Genomic DNA, 24,198 nt, shown 5'->3' with positions numbered 1-24,198 from the left:
TTGTTAAGGAAATACAAATCAGAGATGCTATTCCACACTTATTGTTGTGGCCAAAATCTAGAACACAGCTCCAGATGCAGGTGAGCATGTTGAGGGACTCGAACAGGCATTCCCTGCTGCTGGAAATGCAAAAAGGGAGCAGCCATTTGGTCAAACAGTTTGGCATTTTCTTACAGAACTAAACATACTCTTATCACACAATTCAGCAATCAGACTTTTCGATTTATCCTATGGAGTTGAAAACTGATGTCTACAGAAAGACCTGCACACCAACATATATACAGATTTCTTCATAAGTATAATCCTTGTTGTAACTCAGATATTCTTCCGAAGGAGAATGGATAAATAAACTATGATGCATCCAGACAATGAAAACTATTCAGCTCAAAAAGGCATAATCTACTGTCCATGGAAACAGCAAAATGTTGAGCGGTTGCCAGGGGCTAGAGGGGAAGAGGGATGAATAGGTGAAATGGACAGGTAATGGACATGACTTTAGATGAGGACAGATATATTTGATCATTGTTTTAATTGAGATCTACTCAAAGCACACATTTGAACAGAATATAAATTCAGATTCCTTTACAGGTATGACCATATTCGGTAAAAAATAATGTATTTGGTTAGTATTTTAACACTTTTTGCAAAATAGTACCAAATTTATCATTTCCAAAATAGTATTTAGGCGAAATGGCTTTAAAATGTTACTTTTGGGAAAAAATCTCACACCACTCTCTACCCAACATGTGGTATATGAACTACATTGTATGCTCTACATCTTTTTTTTTAATTTTTATTTATGATAGTCAGAGAGAGAGAGAGAGAGAGAGAGAGGGGCAGAGACAGAAGCAGGCTCCATGCACCCGGAGCCTGATGTGGGATACGATCCCAGGTCTTCAGGATCACGCCCTGGGCCAAAGGCAGGCTCCAAACCGTTGCGCCACCCAGGGATCCCTGTATGCTCTACATCTTAAGGTGTGTTGTATTTCAGAATCCTCTGTGAAATTCCAATAACTGCTTTTATTTTGTCTCAGAAAAAGATAATTGAGAGAAGTATAAAATTTCTAGATTTAAGTTCTTTTATGTGTTTGTGCACACAAAAGACACACCTCTGTGTGTGTGTGTGTGTGTGTATGTCGTTGTTTTATTGAAGTATAGTTGGAACACTGGGCTACGTTGGTTTCAGGTGTACAGCATAGCGATTTGACATGTCTATGCGCTATGTTATGTCACTGCAACTGTAATTACCATCTGTCCCCATACAACGCTATTATGAAATCCTTGATTATATTCCCTGCGCTGTACCCTTCATCCCTGTGCCTTGTTTTTGTTCATTCCATATACCTCCCACTCTCCTTCGTGAATGATTCCCATCCTCCCATCCTCTTTCTGTCTGGCCACCACCAGTGTGTTCTCTGTATTCATGGGTCTTTTTCCATTTCTGTTCTGGGTTTCTTGTTTGTTTGATTGGTTTGTAGATTCCACATATAAATGAAATCATATGGTATCTGTCTTTCTTGTCTGACTGTTTTCACTTAACGTTAGACTCTCTAGGACCATTTACGTTGTTGCAAAAACAAGTTAATTTGGGTGCTTGAACAAAAAAATTTACTAATTGTTCTTAGTCATATTTTCTGTGGGGAGGCAGGTAGAGAATGCTATCCAGAGAACACAGTAACAGAGCAATTAGTTAACTGAGAAAGAAGAAATTCAGAGAGTGGGAAAATAAAAAATAATAAATTCTGAAATATACCCAATATTGTCCTATAAAAATATAGCAAAATTTATTTGCTTCAAAATGTATTCGACTTGGATTGTCACAAATATGCCTCAATTTACTGACTCTCAGGCTGACTAAATGTAATAACCAAACAGAAGGAGAGAGGGGTGGGATGAGATACAACTGAGCTCTCCCTCCAGCCTGTTGCTCAGAGAGCACTTGCATCTCACCTCCGTTCTTGAGCTGCTTCTGCCCTGCGAAGGCTGCTGCAGCTCATGGGGCTGTAACATGGGCCAGAGCACTCAGCTGCACATTACTGCCCTGGGTTCTCCAACATCTGCCACTGACGCCAACTCAGACACTCTGCGGCGCCTGCTCCCCACTCAAGGAACACATTGGGCAGTGGTGACAGGCCAAACAGAGAGGTTTGTGTTCAGGGCTGAACCACTGTGGGAGGATCTTGTATACCTTGCCCGCAGTAATAAACTCCAGCATCATCAGCCTCCACTCTGCTGATTCTCAGGGTGAAATCTGTCCCTGACCCGCTGCCACTGAACCTGTCTGGGACCCCAGGGTCTCTGTTGGAGACCTTATAGATCAAACGCTGTGGAGACTGGCCTGGCTTCTGTTGGAACCAATACAAATAGGTGTTCCCATTACTGTGCAGGAGGCTCTGACTGGCCTTGCAGGAGATGGAGGCCGGCTCTCCAGGGCTGACGGACAGGGACAGTGGGGTCTGTGTCATGACAATATCCCCACTGGATCCTAAAATAATGAGAGATAAGTACAAGTTGTGTTAGAAACAGTATAAGACATTTCAATCATTTTGGGTTTTGTATATTTTAGGCTAAATCATATTTTGATTTTGATTTATATTTTAAATCTATTCAATTATCATGGAAAACCCAAGATAGCAAGACAGAGTGACTTCTTTCTTCCTTAGCATCTCACTAAAGTACTGTTCATCAAATATTTTATATTCTTCTTAATTCTCACAGTCTAAAAATTAAATTCCCCCTGTTGGAGGGCAATCTGTCCCATGCACAGAATACACAGGGAGAGAAACAGCACCAGGGGAGCTGACCATCCACGCCCCCATGTCTTTCCTCATCCCCGCCCTGTCCTTACCTGGGATCCAGAGCATCAGCAGCCCCAGGAGCTGAGAAGGGAACCTCATCTTGAGAAGCTGAGCTGAGGAGCCCTAGTAAGTAAAGACAAGCCTAGAGCTGACCTTTATCTCAGACTTTCAAGGGAAGGTCCTCCCCAGGGGACAATATGCAAATCCCCTGGTGGGTGTGGCAGAGTGGAAAGAGGCACAGGCAGGTGCAGGTCCCTCTCCTGCCAGTGTAGTAGCTTAAAAGGTCTTCTGTGCTGGGAGGAAAGCTAACAGAGACAAATTCTTTACTGCCTGAGTAGGAAGAAGGATCGAATTGAGAAAGTCAAGATCTGTGGGAGACAGTGCTCAGAGTCCTGCCCTTCTGTGAAACCAGCAGAGACGTGAAGGTGTAGTGGCCAGTGTCCATTTCTGGCAGGTGAATGGCCCTTCTGCTTGAATTCCTGTCTGCAGGAAGGTCCCGGGGGAAACAGCTGACACTCCCAATTGCAGCTGAGTGGCAGAGGATCTCCAAATCACGGGAAGAACTGGAGATGTTCTAGAGTCTATGGGGTCTCCTGTTTCCAGGCTGATGGTTTAAGACTGTTTAATAATGATTTAAAATAAAATCACCCTGGGACCTTCTGAATTATGCTCTATGAGAAGTTGAAAGCAAAAAACCTGCCAAGTAGGAAGATTCTCTCACTTACAGGAAGAGAACTAAGAGTCACATGGTAGAGAATATGAAAGAAGACAGACAGAATTTTAGGCTTCAGGTAATGAGTATGATTTGTGGTAACCCCTTTTTTACAGTTTGGAGTGTATCCTGTCATATTTCTCTCCATTCCTCAGATAAAGATAGATAGATCTATTGATCGATTGACAGACACACACATGTCATGTGTTATATATGAGACCCTTCAGTACAATAGAGACATACTGATGATTCTTCATGTGTCTGCTTGAGGTTATGTCATATTGAGTCATTCATGAAAATTGTGTCAACTTCAAATTACCTCCCAACTAAAGTCACTGTCCTCAAACAAAATCCTGGAGAAACTGAAGCATAGAGTTTATAGTTCTCTGAATCTCAGGTAATTAAAAGCCAAAGTCATACTGAATTGAAAAATAACTGATAAATACAATTCCAGGTGTGATTACGCAGAAAAGCTCAGGCTCTGTATCTCCTAGGAAATCTTCCAAGAGTAAGATTTTGTACTGAGAGTGGAATAGCTATTGTGTAAAAATGCTATGGAGAGCAAATCCCGAACTCTGCGGAGAGTCAGTTGCTCAGTTGCTCATGACAAATTGAGATAATAGTAATACTCTTGAGTAAGAGTATAATAGCCCAAATACCATAATTTCTTACTTGTCACTTTATTTTCTTTTTCTTATGTTTTCTTTCCTTGATGTTATAAGTTAGCCAAAGCAATCCTCATTCTTCCTCTTGAAAATTCCAGCCTCCCTAATGAACGCTGTTAGTGAATGAATTCAGAAAGACAAGCCACAATAATGAAAAATGCCAGTATGAAGACAAAAAGGAAAATATAAGACAATATTATAAATGTTAAGGTGAGTGTCAAAATATTCATAACCCATGTTAAATAAAGAAAAACATTATTTAACACTATTTGTCAACTAACTGTACTACAAAAAAAATCAAATACACATTTTTTATGTGAAAGCTCAGTGTGTAGTAATATGGTGCAAATTATTCATCTGTCATGGTTTTTATTTTATTGTATATCAGTTTTGAAATGTTTTTTTTTACAAAATTATTCTTTAGAATGTTTGAATTTGGAATATTACTATTTGCTGCAAAACTTAACATGAAAACTTAAAAGGTTTTTTTCTGCTTGGTTGCTTGCCTCATAATTTCTTAAAATTATCTAAAATATCTCGAAAATGCAAAATCTTAGAAACATTATTTCTTGACAGTAAAGGCTTTGAAATTTTCCAGTATGACCTGTACACTGAACAAGGAGTATTCTTAGTTCCAAACAGGAATCCGCGTCTCTACATGTTTATACTCTATTTTGTACCCAGGATAATAAAACTGACCCCAGCAAAGCTGGACGCTACAACTTCACAGAAAGAATAACATTTGTAAGGGATGTAAGCAGAAACTCTGTGAGGTCCAGGTGGGGAACAGGGCTCTAGAGGTCTCTAACCTAAGCACCATCAACTGAATTAGCAAGGAGTTTTGCAGGTGGATATTATGGCACTGTTGTCTTTGTGTGAGAGGCTGTTCATCTGGGTCCAAAAAAGTGGAAGTTAGTGTGTGATTTGTGTACCTTGGGAAGATTCTCTTTTTGGTGCAACTGTGAGCCCATTATTCTGGGGTCAGAGTGTGTGGGGTGGGAAGTGTGATGCTGTTATACATTCTGTAGACTTTGACCTATAATTTTTATCAAGCCAGACAGGTCAAACTACAGAGCTTTGGTGAAGATGAGACAAACACAGAAGCCTGTGTCCTGACTATTGCAGATGGGAGTTCTTTCTGAAAAAGGCGAGCTTGTTTTTTTCTTTTCAGTTTTTAAATTGGAATTCAATATTCCAACATAGAGCCTATCACCTAGTTTTCGTCCTGTCAAGTGCCTCCCTCAGTGCCCATCACCCAGTCACCCCATCCCCCCGCCCACCTCCCCTCCCACTACCCCTTGTTCATTTCCCAGAGTTAGGAGTCTCTCATGTTGTGTCATCTTCACTGATATTTCCCACTCATTTTCTCTCTTTTCCCCTCCATCCCTTTCACTATTTTTTATTTTCCCCCAAAGAATGAGACCATATAATGTTTGTCCTTCTCGGATTGATTTATTTCACTCAGTATAACACCCTCCAGTTCCATCCATGTTGAAGCAAATGGTAGGTATTTGTTGTTTCTAATGGCTGAGTAATATTCCATTGTATACATAGACCACATCTTCTTTATCCATTCATCTTTTGATGGACACCGAGGCTCCTTCCACAGTTTGGCTATTGTGGACATTGCTGCTAGAAACAATGGGGGGCAGGTGTCCCGGTGTTTCACTGCACCTGTATCTTTGGGGTAAATCCCCAGGAGTGCAATTGCTGGGTCGTAGGGCAAATCTGTTTTTAACTCTTTGAGGAACCTCCACACAGTTTTCCAGAGTGGCTGCACCAGTTAACATTCCCACCAACAGTACTGGAGGGTGCCCCTTTCTCCACATCCTCTCCAACATTTGTTGTTTCCTGTCTTGTTAATTTTCCCCATTCTCACTGGTGTGAGGTGGTATCTCATTGTGGTTGTGATCTGTATTTCCCTTATGGCTGGTGATGTGGAGCATTTTCTCATGTGCTTGTTGGCCATGTCTAGGTCTTCCTCTGTGAGATTTCTGTTCATGTCTTTTGCCCATTTCATGATTGGATTGTTTGTTTCTTTGCTGTTGAGTTTAATAAGTCTTTTATAGATCTTGGATACTAGCCCTTAATCTGATATATCATTTGCAAATATCTTCTCCAATTCTGTAGGTTGTCTTGTAGTTTTTTAAAAAGATTTATTTATTCATGAGAGACCCACAGAGAGACAGAGGCAGAGACACAGGCAGAAGGAGAAGCAGGCTATATGCGGGGAGCCCGATGTGGGACTTCCCGGGTCTCTAGGATCACACCCCGGGTGATGGCGTTGCTAAACCGCTAAGCCACCAGGGCTGCCCTGTCTTGTAGTTTTGTTGACAGTTTCTTTTACTGTACAGAAGCTTTTTATCTTGATGAAGTCCCAATAATTCATTTTTTGTTTTTGTTTCCTTTGCCTTCGTGGATGTATCTTGCAAGAAGTTGCTGTGGCCAAGTTCAAAAAGGGTGTTGCCTGTGTTCTCCTCTAGGATTTTGATGGAATCTTGTCTCCCATTTAGATCTTTCATCCATTTTGAGTTTATCTTTGTGTATCGTATAAGAGAATGGTCTAGTTTCATTCTTCTATGTGTGGCTTTCCAATTTTCCCAGCACCATTTATTGAAGAGACTGTCCTTTTTCCAGTGGATAGTCTTTCCTGCTTTGTCAAATATTAGTTGACCATAGAGTTGAGAGTCCACTTCTGGATTCTCTATTCTGTTCCATTGATCTATGTGTCTGTTTTTGTGCCAGTACCACACTGTCTTGATGACCACAGCTTTGTAGTACAACTTGAAATCCGGCATCGTGATACCCCCAGCTATTGTTTTCTTTTTTAATATTCCCCTATTTGGGCTCTTTTCTGATTCCATACAAATCTTACAATAAATTGTTCCAACTCTCTTAAGAAAGTCCATGGGATTTTGATAGGGATTCCACTAAATGTGTAAATTTCCCTGGGTAACATTGACATTTTCACAATATTAATTCTTCCAATCCATGAGCATGGAATATTTTTCCATCTCTTTGTGTCTTCCTCAATTTCTTTCAGAAGTGTTCTGCAGTTTTTAGGGTATAGATCCTTTACCTCTTTGGTTAGGTTTATTCCTAGGTATCTTAATGCTTTTGGGTGCAATTGTAAATGAGATTGACTCCTTAATTTATCTTTCTTCAGTTTCATTGTTAGTGTATAGAAATGCCACTGATTTCTGGGCATTGGTTTTGTATCCTGCCGCACTGCCGAATTGCTGTATGAGTTCCAGCAATCTTGGGGTGGAATGTTTTGGGTTTTCTATGTAGAGTATCATGTCATCTGTGAAGAGGGAGAGTTTGACTTCTTTGCCAATTTGAATGCCTTTTATTTCTTTTTGTTCTCTGATTGCTGAGGCTAGGACTTCCAGTACTATGTTGAATAGCAGTAGTGAGAGTGGACATCCCTGTTCTCAGGGGAAGATCCCCTGATCTTAGGGGAAAGGCTCTCAGTGTTTCCCCACTGAGAATGATATTTGCTGTGGGCTTTTCATAGATGGCTTTTAAGATGTTGAGGAATGTTCCCTCTATCCCTACACTCTGAAGGTTTTGATGAGGAATGGATGCTGTATATTGTCAAATGCTTTCTCTGCATCTATTGAGAGGATCATATTTTTTTCTCTTGTTAATATGATCTATCACATTGATTGCTTTAAGAGTGTTGAACCAGCCTTACATTCCGGGAATGAACCCCACTTGGTCATGGTGAATAATCTTCTTAATGTACCGTTGGATCCTATGGCTAGTATCTCATTGAGAATTTTTGCTTGTGTTCATCAGGGATATTGGTCTATAATCCTCCTTTTTGGTGGGGTCTTTGGTTTTGGAATCATGGTGATACTGACCTCATAGAATGACTTTGGAAATACTGCATCTCTTTCTATCTTCCCGAACAGCTTTAGTAGAATAGGTATGGTTTCTTCTTTAAAAATTTGTTAGAATTGCCCTGGGAAGCCATCTGGCCCTGGACTTTTGTGTTTTGAGAGGTTTTTGATGACTGCTTTAATTTCCTCCCTGGTTATTGGCCTGTTCAGGTTTTCTATTTCTTCTTGTTCCAGTTTGGTAGTTTTCAGTTTTCCAGAAATGCATCCATTTCTTCTTGATTGCTTAATTTATTGTTGTCTAGCTGCTCACAATACATTTTTAAAATCGTTTGTATTTCCTTGGTATTGGTGGTGATCTCCCCTTTCTCATTCATGATTTTATTAATTTGAATCTTTTTTCTCTTCTTTCTAATAAGGCTGGCTAATGGTTTATCTATCTTATTAATTCTTTTTTTTTTATCTTATTCTTTCAAGGAACCAACTCCTGGGATCCCTGGGTGGCGCAGTGGTTTGGCGCCTGCCTTTGGCCCAGGGCGTTATCCTGGAGACCAGGGATCGAATCCCACGTCGGGCTCCCGGTGCATGGAGCCTGCTTCTCCCTCTGCCTGTGTCTCTGCCTCTCTCTCTCTCTCTGTGTGACTATCATAAATAAAAAGAAAAAGAAATAAAAAAAGAACCAACTCCTGGTTATGTTAATCTGTTCCACAGTTCTTCTGGTCTCTATTTCATTGAGTTCTGCTCGAATCTTTATTAACTTCTTCTGCTGGGTGAAGGTTTTATTTGCTCTTCCTTCTCCAGCTCCTTTAGGTGCAAGGTTAGATTTTGCATTTGAGTTCTTTCCAGTTTTTGGATGGATGCTTGTATTGCAATGTATTTCCCCCTCAGGACTGCTTTTGCTGTATCCCAAAGATTTTGAATGGTTGTATCTTCATTCTCATTAGTAATTGAGGCAAGTATGAAACTTCTAGATTTAAGTTCTTCTGTGTGTGTCTATGTGTGTGCACATCTCTGTGTGTGTATGTTGTAGTTTTATTGAAGTATACTTGGCGCGCAGTGCTTACGATGGTTTCAGGTGTACAACATAGCGATTTGACATGTCTATGTGCTATGTTATGTCACCGCAAGTGTAGTTACCATCTGTCCCCATACAACGCTATTACGAAATATTTGAATATATTCCTTGTGCTGTACCCTTCATCCAGGTTACTTGTTTTTGTTCATTCCATATATCTCCCACTCTCCTTCGTGAATTTTTCCCATCCTCCGATGATCCTCTTTCTGTCTGGCCACCAACAGTGTGTTCTCTGTATTCATGGTCTTTGCCCTTTCTGTTCTGGGTTTATTGTTTGTTTGTTTGGTTTCTAGACTCCACATATAAATGAAATCATATGGTATCTATCTTTCTTTGACTTATTTCACTTAACATTAGATTTTATAGGACCATTCATGTTGTTGCAAATAACAAGATGTCTTTCTTTGGCAGACTAATATTCCAGTGTATATAAATAAATAAGTGTGTGTGTGTATGTATCTAGTATTACTTTTTAACAAAATTAGGACCTCATATCTGCTATGAATTTACAAAATATATTTGGGTGCTTGAACAAACAAATTTACTAATCGTTTACAGCCATATTTCCTAGCAGGTATAGAATGCTCTCCAGATAACACAGCAATAGAACAATTAGTGTAATTGAGAAAGAAGAAATTCAGAGAGAAGGAAAATAAAAAATAATAAATTCAGAATAGCACCATCAGGTACCACTTCTCCTATCAAAAATATAGCAAAAGTTGTTTGCTTCAAAATGTATTCGGCTTGGATTGTCACAAATATGCCTCAATTTTCTGACTCTGAAGAGGGGTGGGGATGAGATACAAGGGAGCTCTCCCTCCAGCCTGTTGCTCAGAGAGCACTTGCATCACCTCCGTTCTTGAGCTGCTTCTGCCCCGCAAAGGCTGCTGCAGCTGATGGGGCTGTAACATGGGCCAGAGCACTCAGCTGCACATTACTGCCCTGGGTTCTCCAACATCTGCCACTGACGCCAACTCAGACACTCTGCGGCGCCTGCTCCCCACTCAAGGAACACATTGGGCAGTGGTGACAGGACAAACAGAGAGGTTTGTGTTCAGGGCTGAACCACTGTGGGAGGATCTTGTATACCTTGCCCGCAGTAATAAACTCCAGCATCATCAGCCTCCACTCTGCTGATTCTCAGGGTGAAATCTGTCCCTGACCCGCTGCCACTGAACCTGTCTGGGACCCCAGGGTCTCTGTTGGAGACCTTATAGATCAAACGCTGTGGAGACTGGCCTGGCTTCTGTCGGAACCAATTCAAATACGTGTTTCCATCACTGTGCAGGAGGCTCTGACTGGCCTTACAGGAGATGGAGGCAGTCTCTCCAGGGCTGACAGACAGGGACAGTGGGGTCTGTGTCATGACAATATCCCCACTGGATCCTAAAATTATGAGAGATAAGTTCAAGTTGTGTTAGAAACAGTATAAGACATTTCAATCATTTTGGGTTTTGTATATTTTAGGCTAAATCATATTTTGATTTTGATTTATATTTTAAATCTATTCAATTATCATGGAAAACCCAAGATAGCAAGACAGAGTGACTTCTTTCTTCTTTAGCATCTCACTAAAGTACTGTTCATCAAATATTTTATATTCTTCTTAATTCTCACAGTCTAAAAATTAAATTCCCCTCATTGGAGGGCAATCTGTCCCATGCACAGAATACACAGGGAGAGAAACAGCACCAGGGGAGCTGACCATCCACGCCCCCATGTCTTTCCTCATCTCCGCCCTGTCCTTACCTGGGATCCAGAGCATCAGCAGCCCCAGGAGCTGAGAAGGGAACCTCATCTTGAGAAGCTGAGCTGAGGAGCCCTAGTAAGTAAAGACAAGCCTAGAGCTGACCTTTATCTCAGACTTTCAAGGGAAGGTCCTCCCCAGGGGACAATATGCAAATCCCCTGGTGGGTGTGGCAGAGTGGAAAGAGGCACAGGCAGGTGCAGGTCCCTCTCCTGCCAGTGTAGTAGCTTAAAAGGTCTTCTGTGCTGGGAGGAAAGCTAACAGAGACAAATTCTTTACTGCCTGAGTAGGAAGAAGGATCGAACGGAGGAAGTCAAGATCTGTGGGAAGACAGTGCTCAGAGTCCTGCCCTTCTGTGAAACCAGCAGAGACGTGAAGGTGTAGTGGCCAGTGTCCATTTCTGGCAGGTGAATGGCACTCCTGGTGGATTCCTGTCTGCTAAGGTCCCAGGGGAAACAGCTGACACTCCCAACTACAGCTGAGTGGCGGAGGATCTCCAAATCACGGGAAGAACTGGGGTTAGTTCTAGGGTCTCTGCGGTCTCCTGTTTCCAGACTGATGGTTTAAGACTGTCTAATAATGATTTAAAATAAACTCACCTTGGGACCTTGTGAATTATGCTCTATGAGAAAATGAAAGTAAAAACATCCTGTCAAGGAGGAAGAGTCATACTTACAGGAAGAGAACTAATAGTCACATGGAAGAGAATAGGAAAGAAGACAGAATTTTATGCCTCAGGCAATGAGTATGATTTGTGGTAACTCTTCTTACTGTCTGGAGTGTATCCTGTCATACTTCTCTCTCCTTCCCCAGATAAAGATAGATCGATTGATCGATCGATAGACACACACATGTCATGTGGTATATATGAGACCCTTCATTACAACAGGGACATAACCTGATGATTCTTCATGTGTCTGCTTGACGTTATGTCATATTGAGTCATTTGTGAGAATTGTGTCAACTTCAAATTACCTCCCAACTAAAGTCACTGTCCTCAAACAAAATCCTGGAGAAACTGAAAGCATAGAGATCGTAGTTCTATCGAATCTCAGGTAATTAAAAGCCAAAGTCATACTGAATTGAAAAATAACTGATTATGTACAATTCCAGGCATAATTATGCAAAAAAGCTCAGTGGCTGTATCTTCGGAGAAATCTTCCAAGAGTTAGATTTTGTACTGAGAGTGAAATAGCTATTGTGTAAAAATGGTATGGAGAGCAAATTGTGAACTCTGTGGGGAGTCTCAGGTGCTCATGACAAAATGAGATAGAAGTAAGAGTAGAATAGCCCAAATTCCATAATATCTTAGTTTTAATTTTATTACTTTTTCTTATGTTTTCTTCCTTGATCCATCTTTAAGCTAACCAATGCAATCCTGAATCTTCTTGAAAATTCCAGCCTGCATAATGAACGTTGCTAGTGAATGAAGTCAGAAAGATAATCCACAATAATGAAAAATATCAGGACAAAGACAAAAAGGAAAATGCAAGACAGTATTATAAATCTTAAAGTGAGCATCAAAACTATTCATAACTCATGTTAAATGAAGAAATACATTAGGTAACACTATTTGTCAACTGTACTACAAAATGGAATCACATTACACATTTTTTAATGTGAAAGCTCAGTGTGTGGAAATATGGCTGCAAATTATTAATCTGTCATTTTTTTACTGTGTATCAGTGTTGAAATGTTTTTTTCCAAATTATTCCTTAGAATGTTTGAATTTGGAATATTACTATTTGCTACAGAACTTAACATGAAAACTTAAAAAGTCTTCTCTGCTTGGTTGCTTGTCTCATACTTTTTTGCCCTAAAATATCTCGAAAATGCAAAATCTTAGAAAAATTCTTTCTTGACAATAAAGGCTTTGAAATTTTCCTATATGACCTGTAGACTGAATGAAGAGTATTCCTAGTTCCAAACAGGAATCCACGATCTGCATGTTTACACTCTATTTTGTACTCTGGACAATAAAACTGACCCCAGCAAAGCTGGACGCTACAACTTCACAGAAAGAATAGCATTTGTAAGGGGTGGAAGCAGAAACTCTGTGAGGTCCAGGTGGGGAACAGGACCCTAGCGGTCTCTAATCTAAGCACCATCAACTGAATTAGCAACGAGTTTTGCAGGTGGATTTTATGGCACTTTTGTCTCTGTGCAGGAGGCTGTTCATCTGGGTCCAAAAAAGTGGAAGCCAGTGTGTGATTTTGTACCTTGAGAAGATTCTCTTTTTGGTGCAACTGTGAGCCCATTATCCTGGGATCAGAGTGTGTGGGGTGGAAGTGTGATGCTGTTATACATTCTGTAGACTTTGACCTACTAATTTTATCAAGCCAGACATGTCAAACTACAGTGCTTTAATTGAAACAAACACAGAGGCCTGTGTCCTGACTAGCCCAAATGGAAGTTCTTTCTGTTAAAAGGTGAGCTTGTGCTTTGTGTGAGAAATGAGATCAAGACATCCAGCAGAGGGAGCATCCCCAACTTCAGTTCTGTTGAGTAGATTCTTGAGACTTGTAATTGAAATGGGTCACCTTTTCTAAATAATTGTAAGTGGTCACCACTGGGGAGATAACCTAGAAGATAAATAATCTGATTCATAGGTAGTTCACATACATCTTGAATATATTGATCTTCTGACTTTATAAGTTCCTTCTGAACCCTGTGAAGAAGGTTATATGTAAGTTTCAATAATCTAGATGCTCCAAAGCCCTGATTGCTATTTACAAGCTCTAAATTTCTTCCCAATATTCTAATTTCTTTTCTCTCTTCTTCCTTCAAATGATTAATAAATACATTTTGTAAAGATTTTGGATTTCATCTGAGTCTTGTAGAGAAATGGAAGGAATGTCTTCTGTTGACCATGGAGGTTATTCTTATATCGAGGTTAATCCTTTGGCAAGGCCCCCAGTCACCGCTGTCTATTTCAGAAATTGAGACAGAGATTCCCCTAGAGCATAATCCACCTCCTATTCTATTTTTATAAATTCTTGACTTTTTGTAGGAATTTGCATCTCCAAACCCAAGGTCTCTCCTGTGAGTGATGGAACTTCTGTCCTGAGGAGTTCTAATGAAATCCTACAGCTTTCATGTCAGGGAAAAATTATTCTTCTGCTGCTTGAATGTGAGACAGATTTTTTATTTGTTTGTTTACTTTTCCTCTATGAAAATATGATTCACTTGAGAGATGGAAAGGAAAGAAAACATGAGGACACTACTCATTTCGATCTTTAAGTGATATCTTTATAGAACTGCCTGTTTTATATATATAAGAGAGGTATGAATTGAATGCATATTTGCATAGCGTTAACATATCGTTCAGTGCAACAACAAAGATGATTTGGGTACCGTCCTAGCCACCTAAATATTTACATATGAACAATTAATTTTGCCCTATTTAATTTCTCAAACAGTAAACACTAAGTCCAGATAAATATTCACATCTCTTTTCTACCAGAGCACTGCATTCCCCCTGGTGTACTTCTAGCAGAGAGTATTCTCCTCAGGGAGGGGAGGGAACATTCTGACCTTAGGCCCTGATCCCTGAGTTCCTTAGGGAAAAAAGGAGACAAGATTTTGTCTATATTACCTATGACAGAACTTTAGTGTCATTTGTTTGCGATCTGGCCTTCCCTTCAATCACTGAGCTTGAGACTTTGAACTGGCTTAGGTCTAGGACCTGAGTCAGAAGCAGTGACTTTAGGCTTCAGCTCCCCTGACCTAGAGTTTTGCAGTTACAGAGACAAAAAACACTAAGAGTCTGCACATTGATTTAATTTCTACTAATATGTGCTTAAGCATCTACTGCCACAGATGCCTCTTTCTGACAACATTCTGTCCTTGTACATTTTGGAAATTGTACACCTTCTGCCTATGAAGGTTAATATGACAAGCTGGCCTGTGCTACTCGCTGACATGCCTGGTCCCAGGCATCATTCCCTGGAAAGCAGGCTCACGTGGAAGGTAGCATGGGGACACTGGTTGGGGAATGTTCTTGAGATCAGTGTCTCTGGAAAAAGAAAGCAGTATTGGGCACATGAGGGAGTTGAGCTGGGATGCAGGAGAAGGAAGCCTAAGTCAATCCCCCAGAGGGACCCAGAGCTGGTAGGTCTCCAGAGAGGAGCCAAATTGGGGCACTCGGGCCAGACACTTATCCAGGATTTCTTCTCTTGCTCTCCTGCTGAACCTTTAATCATGCTTGATCCACCTTCAGAGAAGATGATCTTTTTATATTTCTCCCCAGATTTCCTGATTTTCAGTTTTATTTTTGCTTTCTTGAAAGTATGAAGAGTGTATAACATAATTTTTGCCATTGCCCTAGAAATTTGTTTTATATTAGAGAAAGTTTTTAACTTTGTTACTGGAAAGAGATTTTTAGCTTGTTTTGGGGAAGATTTCTTTTTTTTAAATTCTTTTTTATTTTTTTATTTATTAGAGACCCACAGAGACAGAGAGTGAAAGAGAGAGGCAGAGACATGGGCAGAGGGAGAAACAGGCCCCATGCAGGGAGCCCGACGGGGAACTCGATTCTGGGTCTCCAGGATCACGCCATGGGCCGAAGGTGGCGCTAAACCACTGAGCCTCCGGGGTTGCCCTCGGGGAAGATTTCAACCATGGGACTATATCCATCCCATGTGGGTATTTAAAGAGAATGTCAATACCCCTGCAGACTGTGGAGGTGTCACCACTCTTGAAGATACTGGGCACAAAAACCACCTGGAGGAGGAGAAGAAGCTCCAGTCCATATAGACCAGGTGGCTGTCTCTAAGCAGATGTGTTGCCAAGGCCAAGTAGTTTCATGATGGAGTTTCCCAAGGACCATTGCCTCTTGGGTGTGGGTCTGCTCCCGTTTGGCTTCCATGTCCATACTACATCCTCCACAGCAGCTGCCTGTAGCTCTCCAAAGTTGCCTGGAGCCCGGGCTTGAGAAGGACTAGCCCTTCAGGAGTCTCCTTGTCTAATGAGAGAGATGAAGGGACTGCTCTCATGACCATTTTTAGGAGGGAGTTCCCTTGCTTCCCCCCACAGGTGTGATTCTTTATTAGAGAAGCTCCCAGAACTGAAATACCTATTTAAGTTTACCAGTTTCTTAAAGGATATGATAAAGATACAGATGAAGAGCGAGATGGAGACACATAGGTTGAGGTCTGGAAGGGTCCTGTGTACAGCAGCTTCTGCCCCTGTGGAGATGGGTGCATCTCCTTCTCAGTGTGGATTGTTCATCAATATGGACGCTTTCTAAACCTTGCAGTCTTGAGACTCGTGGAGACTTGCTTACCTAGACATGATCGATTATTATCTATGTGTCAAGCCCCTCTCCCCTCACTAGATGGGGGAATGGGGCAGCAAATTCCATGTTTCTAATCCTGGCTTGGTCTTTCTGGTGACCAATGCCCATCCTGGAGCCCATTCAGGGGCATCTTCACAGAATAAAAGATGATCCTAGAGCTTTTATCTCCTAGGAAATTGTAAGGGTTTTAGGAGCTCTGTCAGGGGCTGGGAGCAGAGACCAATCTCTACATTTTCTAGTATGTCACAGACATAAGTCACAAATTCTGGAGGAACACCACTCTTTCAGAGGTTGTGAGGCCTGCGGTGCCCTCATAGGTAGCCAATCCCCTATCACATACTCCAGTGCATTGAGCAGTGGGTGTTGTAAAGGACATTCATTCAAGGGCAAGAGAGAACCATTGGGCAATTCTTATAGCAGAGACCTGGACTTTAACTCTTAACCCTCCTTCCCTTTGGAGAGCCCAGGAGGGAATGGCTGCTCCAGGCCCCTTGCTCACTTTGAGGTCTTTTTGGTAACAAATGCACTTGCCTATTTTAGAAAAATCAATAGGGAAAAAGAGTGTAATATCTAAATTGAAGAATATTAATTGAACTATATAGGTTCTTGTTAGAAAATGAGTGAGTTCTGCTTCGGAGGGAACTCTGACCTTCCTCCCTTTTCCCTTGAAATAAACTTCTGCTTCTAAGTCCATTTAAGAGAAGAAAAACGTTGTTCAAAAGTCATGTGAATGTCATCTTCTGTGAGTAAACAGGGAAATTTTACATGGATTCCTCATTATATAGGAATATAACACCTTTTAAAAGATTCTGTCTCCTGTAGTCCAAATACTGCTGCTTTACCAAATGACCCATGGTAAGTCATTCTGTGAATCTTAGAGATTTCTTTATCCTTGTTAAATGAGGACAGATAATTCAGCAGTTTCCAGGATCCTTTCCTGCCCACCCACCCCCACCAGGAAAATGTGACTTTTAATGGCCAGCAAATGTAAGTACCTTAAGTACTGTCATCAGAGCCCACAAGTTCTCCATTTACTATGGTGGAGCTTTATATCCTTCTTCTTACCCACTGCCACCCAAGGAGCACATAAACGGCTTTTCACCTTGCTTTGATAAATAAGATAGGTCTACCATTGACCTACCTTTAAGGACAACGGGAGGTTATTATGATCATCAAGCCCCTCCTTCTGTTGAGACAAGAATACTAGGCATCAGCCTCTTGAGGTTCTGTGTATAGTGAAGGAATGTGCTCAGCATAACTGACTCAAAGACAGGTGAGACTCATATTCATGCCTGGAGCTCAAGAAACTCTCTGAGGCCAGGTTGTAGAATCACAATACTGACAGCTAAATTTGGAAAATTGATAGCCAGTTCACTTTTTTCTTTTTCTTTTATTTTTTTCCATCCTCATGAGAAAATCCAGCTACTCTTATAGTGACTGAAGATACGTTAGGACAATTAACTCAACCCAGATTTTTCTGATGTTCCAGAAATTCGAGCAGTGGTTTGTAACTGAGGCACAGATTGCAAGATCCTCTAAACAACTGACAGTGCTTAGCATGTCCACCGTTTCAAAATGCCACCTGAATTTTGTTTTATTAAGAGAAAGCTGCAAACCAGCACAGTTGAAAAATATCCCAACTTCCCTTTTTAATTTGGAGTTGTATTTACATAGTGTCATAGTTCACATTTCCAGTCTAGGAATGTTGTTTTCTTTGTTGTTGAAATAGTGAATGAGGGAATGAGAGACAATTTTGAAAACAAAATCATTAGAATATATAGTTCAACAGGAAAGTCATACGTGAGGTAACCTTCACTGGAGAACGTATTCGGGAGCACGGACTGGCCTCTATGAGTGGAAGCTTAGTGTGCCTGGGGAAATACAGCCTCTTCCACATACTCCCCATGATAGGAGCCAACGAAAGCAGTGGGCTGTGTTTCTATGCAAATAATGAGACTCACACTCCTTTACTCATGCTTGACACTCTTACTTCTTTACCATAAGGAACAAGGCACTAGACTGTTGCTTGAATTTTCTATTATGACACCTCTGGATACATTTCTTGTCAATTGTATTCTCTTGTCTCTAGGATCTTCCCAGCCTCCCAGTAGGATGGCCCTGAGTTCATTTGTAGCAGCTAGAATGGGGCAGGGAGGGACCATTGTGTCTGTGTCCAGGTCATGTTGGCCTAGGTTGTCCCCGTGGAGGAAATGACTACAATTGTTTTCAACCATATGCAATACTGTGGCTGAGGTGAAAGAAAGAATAAGAACATGTCTACGTATTTACCGCGCAGTTTCTGCTCCCAGTGCATCTGCTTTGCCCAGGCATCCTTCAGAGTCCTCATCTTGCTGACCTGCTTTTAAGGAATGTTGAGAGAGGAGACAGCTCTAAGAATTCAAGCAGGTTCTAAAGCCTTGCATTCTATCTAACTCCCACTCTGACTCTGGGGTCCCCTGTGGGTTCAGAGACAGTGGACACAGTGCAAATTTCTTCCCAGCCTGGACGTCAGCCTGATATGGCTGCAAGTGTTCCTATCTGCAGGACTGACCCTTGTCTCACAGAGCTGCAGTTCTCACACAAACCTCTTCTGAGGGTGATTAGCTGCCTTAGGCTGCCTCCACAGGTTTTGGAGGCAATGCTCTGATTTTGTGAAGACGGGGATTTTTATTAGAATTACTTGTTCCAGCTTTTTCTAGGTTTTCCTTAAAGATTAGAGCCAATATACTTGGTTTTCTCCCTTTATATTTCTCTCCAAAACAAGGTACCAGGTCATCGCAGACTGCTGTTGCCTTATTTCCCAGTGGCTACTCCCAGATAATTCCCATAAACTACTAGTGTGGAAGTTCTCCAGATTGTGGTTGCAAATTCTTTTGTTTTGTTTTACAGTGACGTAATCATTGTATACTAGAGGGGTTTGGAAATTATTGCTCTTAGGACCGTTTCCATGATCAGAAGAAAAGAGAATGAGAGCGAGATATGCTTTCTTGGATCTGATCTTCCTACCCTGTCCTCATATCTAAATATATTCTGCAATATTTTCTTTTATCAGTTTAAGGTCATGTTTGAAAATTAGTTTCGTGTATGATGTAAGACAATTGAACTTATTTTTCCCCATGTGGGTTTGACACACTGTCCCAAATATTTATTAAGTAGTTAATTCTTTCTCCAAAACACACACACACACACACACACAAACACACACACACGTCTGAACTGAAATGACTACTAAAATCTATCCAAGTCGTGGCACCTCAGTTTGACCAACAGAATGATGCAACAAAGCTTCTACTCTGAGCATTTCCATGACACTTAGAAAAGAGGCAAAACCTTCCTCTTCTCATCAAGTTAAGTGGTAAGCTGTCGGAGCCTGAAGAACAGTTCAGATGTATCTGTAGTTTTCTCAGACTAATGAAAAAGAACAGTGCCAGTGAACCTCATCTGGGCAGAAGGAGAGCAGGATGTGTATGTGGAATGAAGAGGAAAATAAAAGATTCGTGAGGAGCAGACAGGCTAAGAGAAAAGTACATTTCTACCTGAAGCTCCAGTATTTTGCTGTCAAGACGAGGCTGGAACAATGCCTGAAGCTGCAAAATACCTGAGCTTTGCTCTCTCTTTCAATGCTGGATGGAGGAGAAAACAAGCAGAGGCGGAAAGGAGAGAGCAAGTGGTTGAGGGAAAGACCCTACTGTGTGTTAAGCAATCTAGCTGATTGATCTTTAGGAGGATTCCAGAAAAGAATGTGGAGAAAACCTTGAACACCTGAAATTGTCCAGTCTTTACTCTCTCTTCCACTCTTATCCCAGCAACTAAGTTCTCAAGGATTCATTAATCACAACCTATGAGCACACTCAGGCTCAATTCTTGGTGGTCCTGGGGGAAGATAATGATGCAATGTACCCGGATAGTTGGGGAGAAATGAAGAGGACTGCAACTCTACACTATTTTGATAAATAAAAAATTTGGTTGATCAAACACATAAAAATAAATAATGTCCAAGGAAATGACATTTCAGTGAAGGGCTATGTTTACTGAGAATAGCCAACGAGAAGAGACAGCAATCCACAATGCTATAGGGTTTTACACACACTGATAATTGTGTGTAACTTTTACACACAAGTGACTTGTCTTGTAAGGTGGTCCAGCCACCAGTCCTTGATTTTCCAATCTCTCCACGATTTTCGCAGTGTTTTCTCTCCAGCCTTTAGAGTTACATATGGTGTCAAGATCTCAGTGTGTAAAGTGGCAGCAGAACCCCCAAGTCCTCCCGCCCTCCGGCCCCCAAGGAAAGTGACTGGCAAGATCTCCTTGTGTCAGAAAAGCAGGAAGAGTTTTATTGTAAAGAACAAAATTTCAGTAGCAGTAGAGTTGGTGGTTGAGAAGTAGGGATGTGGAGGGGAAGTCTTCCAGGTCCTTATTGTAAGCAAGTGTTTCTAACGTCTTTGTGTTTTGAACTCTGTGAGGTCAAATATGATCTATCATGCCCTCTTTAAAAATGTTTAAAAAAAAAAGAATATCATAGGAATACTAAGGAAACTAATTAAATTCAAATACGAATAATCAAAATTTGAATATTGTGACATGGTAATACATTATTTATTAATGCATGTAATGTAAGATCCGGTTGCACAAATAAAATTACTGTGGGCCCAGACATTATCCAGTGTGTAAGGAGACAAGTCACACGCTGGGAGAACATATTTGCAAAAACACCTGTGACAAAGGCTGTTACCTAAAATTTACAAAGAACACTTAAAACTCAACAATAAGAAATAATCCAATTAAAAATGGGAAAAGATCTGAACAGACACCGCATCAGAAAGGAGAAGACAGATATGAAACAAGGCACAGAAAAAATGTTCCAAATTTATGCGTTGTTAAGGAAATGCAAACCGGAGATGCTACTCCACACTTACTGTTGTGGCCACAATCTAGATCACAGCTCCAAATGCAAGTGAGCATTTTGAGGGACACAGATTAGCATTCCCTGCTGCTGGAAATGCAAAAAGAAGCAGCCATTTTGGAAAACAGTTTGGCATTTTCTTCCAGAACTAAACATACTCTTATCACACAATTCAGCAATCAGACTTTTAGGTATTTACCCTAAGGAGTTGAAAACTTATGTCTACGGAAAAACCTGTACACCAACATATATACAGATTTCTTCATAAGTTTAATACTTGTTGTAACTCACATTTCTTCCCAAGATGAATGGATAAATAAACTATGATGCATCTGGACAATAAATACTATTCAGCTCAAAAAGGCATAGTCTACGGTCCATAGAAACAGCAAAGTGTTGAGCGGTTGCCAGGGGCTAGAGGGGAAGAGGGATGAATAGGTGAAATGGACAGGTAATGGATATGCTTTTAGATAAGGACAGATAAAATTTTTGAGGATCGTTTTAATTGAGATCTACTCAAAGCACACATTTGAACAGAATATGAATTCAGATTCCTTTTCAGGTAAGACCACATCTGTAAAAAATAATGTATTTGTCTAGTGCTTGAAACCATTTTCAAAATAGTACCAAATTTGTCATTTCCAAAAGAGTATTTAGGCTATCTGGTGTTAAAATGTTACTTTTGGGGAAAAACTTTCACACCACTCTCTACCCTAGCTGTGGTATATGAATTACATTCTATGGTCTACACCTTTCAGGTTGTGTTGTATTCTCAGGACCCACTGTGAGATTCCTTTATTTTGTCTCAGATAAAGGTAGTTGAGGCAAATATAAAACTTCTCGATTTAAGTTCTTTGTGTGTGTATGTTGTTTTGTTACTGAAGTATATTTGGAACACAGTGCTATGTTGGTTTAGGTGTGATTTGACATGTCTATGTCATGTTATGTCACCACAAGTGTAATTACCATCTATCCCTACACAACGCTATTACGAAATCCTTGATTATATTCCCTGTGCTGTACCTTTCATCCGTGTGACTAGTTTTTGTTCATTCCATATACCTCCCACTCTCCTTCATGAATTTTTTCCATCCTCTGATCCTCTTTCCGTCTTGCCACCACCAGTGTGTTCTCTGTATTCATGGGTCTTTTTGCCTTCTGTTCTGGGGTTCTTGTTTGTTTGTTTGGTTTCTAGATTCTACATATAAATGAAATCGTATGGTATCTGTCTTTCTTTGTCTGACTTATTCCACTTAACATTAGACTCTCAATGACTTTTCATGTTGTTGCAAATAACAAGATGTCTTTTTTATGGCAGAGTAATATTCCAGTGTATATAAATAAGTATGTGAGGTGTGTGTGTGTGTGTGTGTGTGTGTGAGTGTGTGTGTATCACTACTTTTTAACAGAATTAGGACCTCATATCTGCTTGAATTTACAAAGTTTATTTGTATAATAAATAAAGTGCTTTAACAAACAATTGTACTAATTGTTCTCAGCCATATTTCCTGTGGGGATAGCACATATAATGCTATCCAGAGAACACAGTAATAGAGCAATTAGTGTAATGAGAAAGAAGAAATTCAGAGACTGGGGAAAAAAATGAATACTGAACGGTACTGAATATCTCCTGTCAAAAAACTATAACAATTTTGTTTGCGTCAAAATGTATTTGACTTGGATTGTCACAAATATGCCTCAATTTTCTGACTCTCAGGCTCTCTAAATGTAATAACCAAGCACAAGGAGAGAGGGGTGGGGATGAGATACAAGTGAGCTCTCCCTCCAGCCTGTTGCTCAGAGAGCACTTGCATCACCTCCGTTCTTGAGCTGCTTCTGCCCCGCGAAGGCTGCTGCAGCTGATGGGGCTGTAACATGGGCCAGAGCACTCAGCTGCACATTACTGCCCTGGGTTCTCCAACATCTGCCACTGACGCCAACTCAGACACTCTGCGGCGCCTGCTCCCCACTCAAGGAACACATTGGGCAGTGGTGAAGGGCAAACAGAGAGGTTTGTGTTCAGGGCTGAACCACTGTGGAAGGAAACTGTAAATTTTGCCCGCAGTAATAAACTCCAGCATCGTCAGCCTCCACTCTGCTGATTCTCAGGGTGAAATCTGTCCCTGACCCGCTGCCACTGAACCTGTCTGACACGCCAGTGAAGCGGTTGGACACCTTATAGATCAGGCCCTCTGGAGACTGGCCTGGCTTCTGTCGGAACCAATACAAATAGGTGTTCCCATTACTGTGCAGGAGGCTCTGACTGGCCTTGCAGGAGATGGAGGCCGGCTCTCCAGGGCTGACGGACAGAGACGGTGGGGCCTGTGTCATGACAATATCCCCACTGGATCCTAAAGTAGCGAGAGATAAGTACAAGTTGTGTTAGAAACAGTATAAAACATTTCTATTACTTTGAGTTTTTTACATTTTAGGCTAAATCATACTTTGTGTTTTGTTTTATGTTTTAAATGTATTCAATTATCATGGAAAACCCAAGAGAGCAAGACAGAGTGGCTTCTTTCTTCTTTAGCATCTCACTAAAGTACCGTTCTTCGTATCTTTTACTTTCTTCTTAATTTTCACAGGTCTAAAAATTAAATTCTCCTCGTTGGAGGGCAATCTCCCGCATGCACAGAATACACAGGGAAAGAAACAACACCAGGGGAGCTCACCATCCATGCCCCCATGTCTTTCCTCATCCCCCTCCCTGTCCTTACCTGGGATCCAGAGCATCAGCAGCCCCAGGAGCTGAGAAGGGAACCTCATCTTGAGAAGCTGAGCTGAGGAGCCCTAGTAAGTAAAGACAAGCCTAGAGCTGACCTTTATCTCAGACTTTCAAGGGAAGGTCCTCCCCAGGGGACAATATGCAAATCCCCTGGTGGGTGTGGCAGAGTGGAAAGAGGCACAGGCAGGTGCAGGTCCCTCTCCTGCCAGTGTAGTAGCTTAAAAGGTCTTCTGTGCTGGGAGGAAAGCTAACAGAGACAAATTCTTTACTGCCTGAGTAGGAAGGAGGATCGAAGGGGAAAGTCAGGATCTGTGGGAAGACAGTGCTCAGAGTCCTGCCCTTCTGTGAAACCAGCAGAGACGTGAAGGTGTAGTGGCCAGTGTCCATTTCTGGCAGGTGAAAGGCCCTCCTGTTTGGATTCCTGTCTGCTAAGGT

At 41.1% G+C, this 24,198-nt stretch overlaps 1 long non-coding RNA gene and 1 gene segment (V, D, J or C); one reads left to right on the top strand and one right to left on the bottom strand.

Moving 5' to 3' along the window:
* LOC608379 overlaps positions 1-24,198 on the bottom strand; it is a 345,452-nt gene that overhangs the window by 109,852 nt on the left and 211,402 nt on the right.
* LOC119877173 lies at positions 1,445-24,198 on the top strand. 2 transcript variants are annotated; one of them, XR_005372449.1, is made up of 3 exons: positions 1,445-3,589; positions 4,274-4,385; positions 23,624-24,198. It is a non-coding gene; the product is annotated as an uncharacterized LOC119877173 (long non-coding RNA). The 2 variants fall into 2 exon arrangements; XR_005372448.1 differs by lacking the exon at positions 23,624-24,198 and adding an exon at positions 5,233-5,323.

Source organism: Canis lupus, chromosome 17 (assembly GCF_011100685.1).
Source record: "Canis lupus familiaris isolate Mischka breed German Shepherd chromosome 17, alternate assembly UU_Cfam_GSD_1.0, whole genome shotgun sequence".
Taxonomy (NCBI): Eukaryota; Metazoa; Chordata; class Mammalia; order Carnivora; family Canidae; genus Canis; species Canis lupus.
This window is presented reverse-complemented; position numbering and strand designations above follow the sequence as displayed.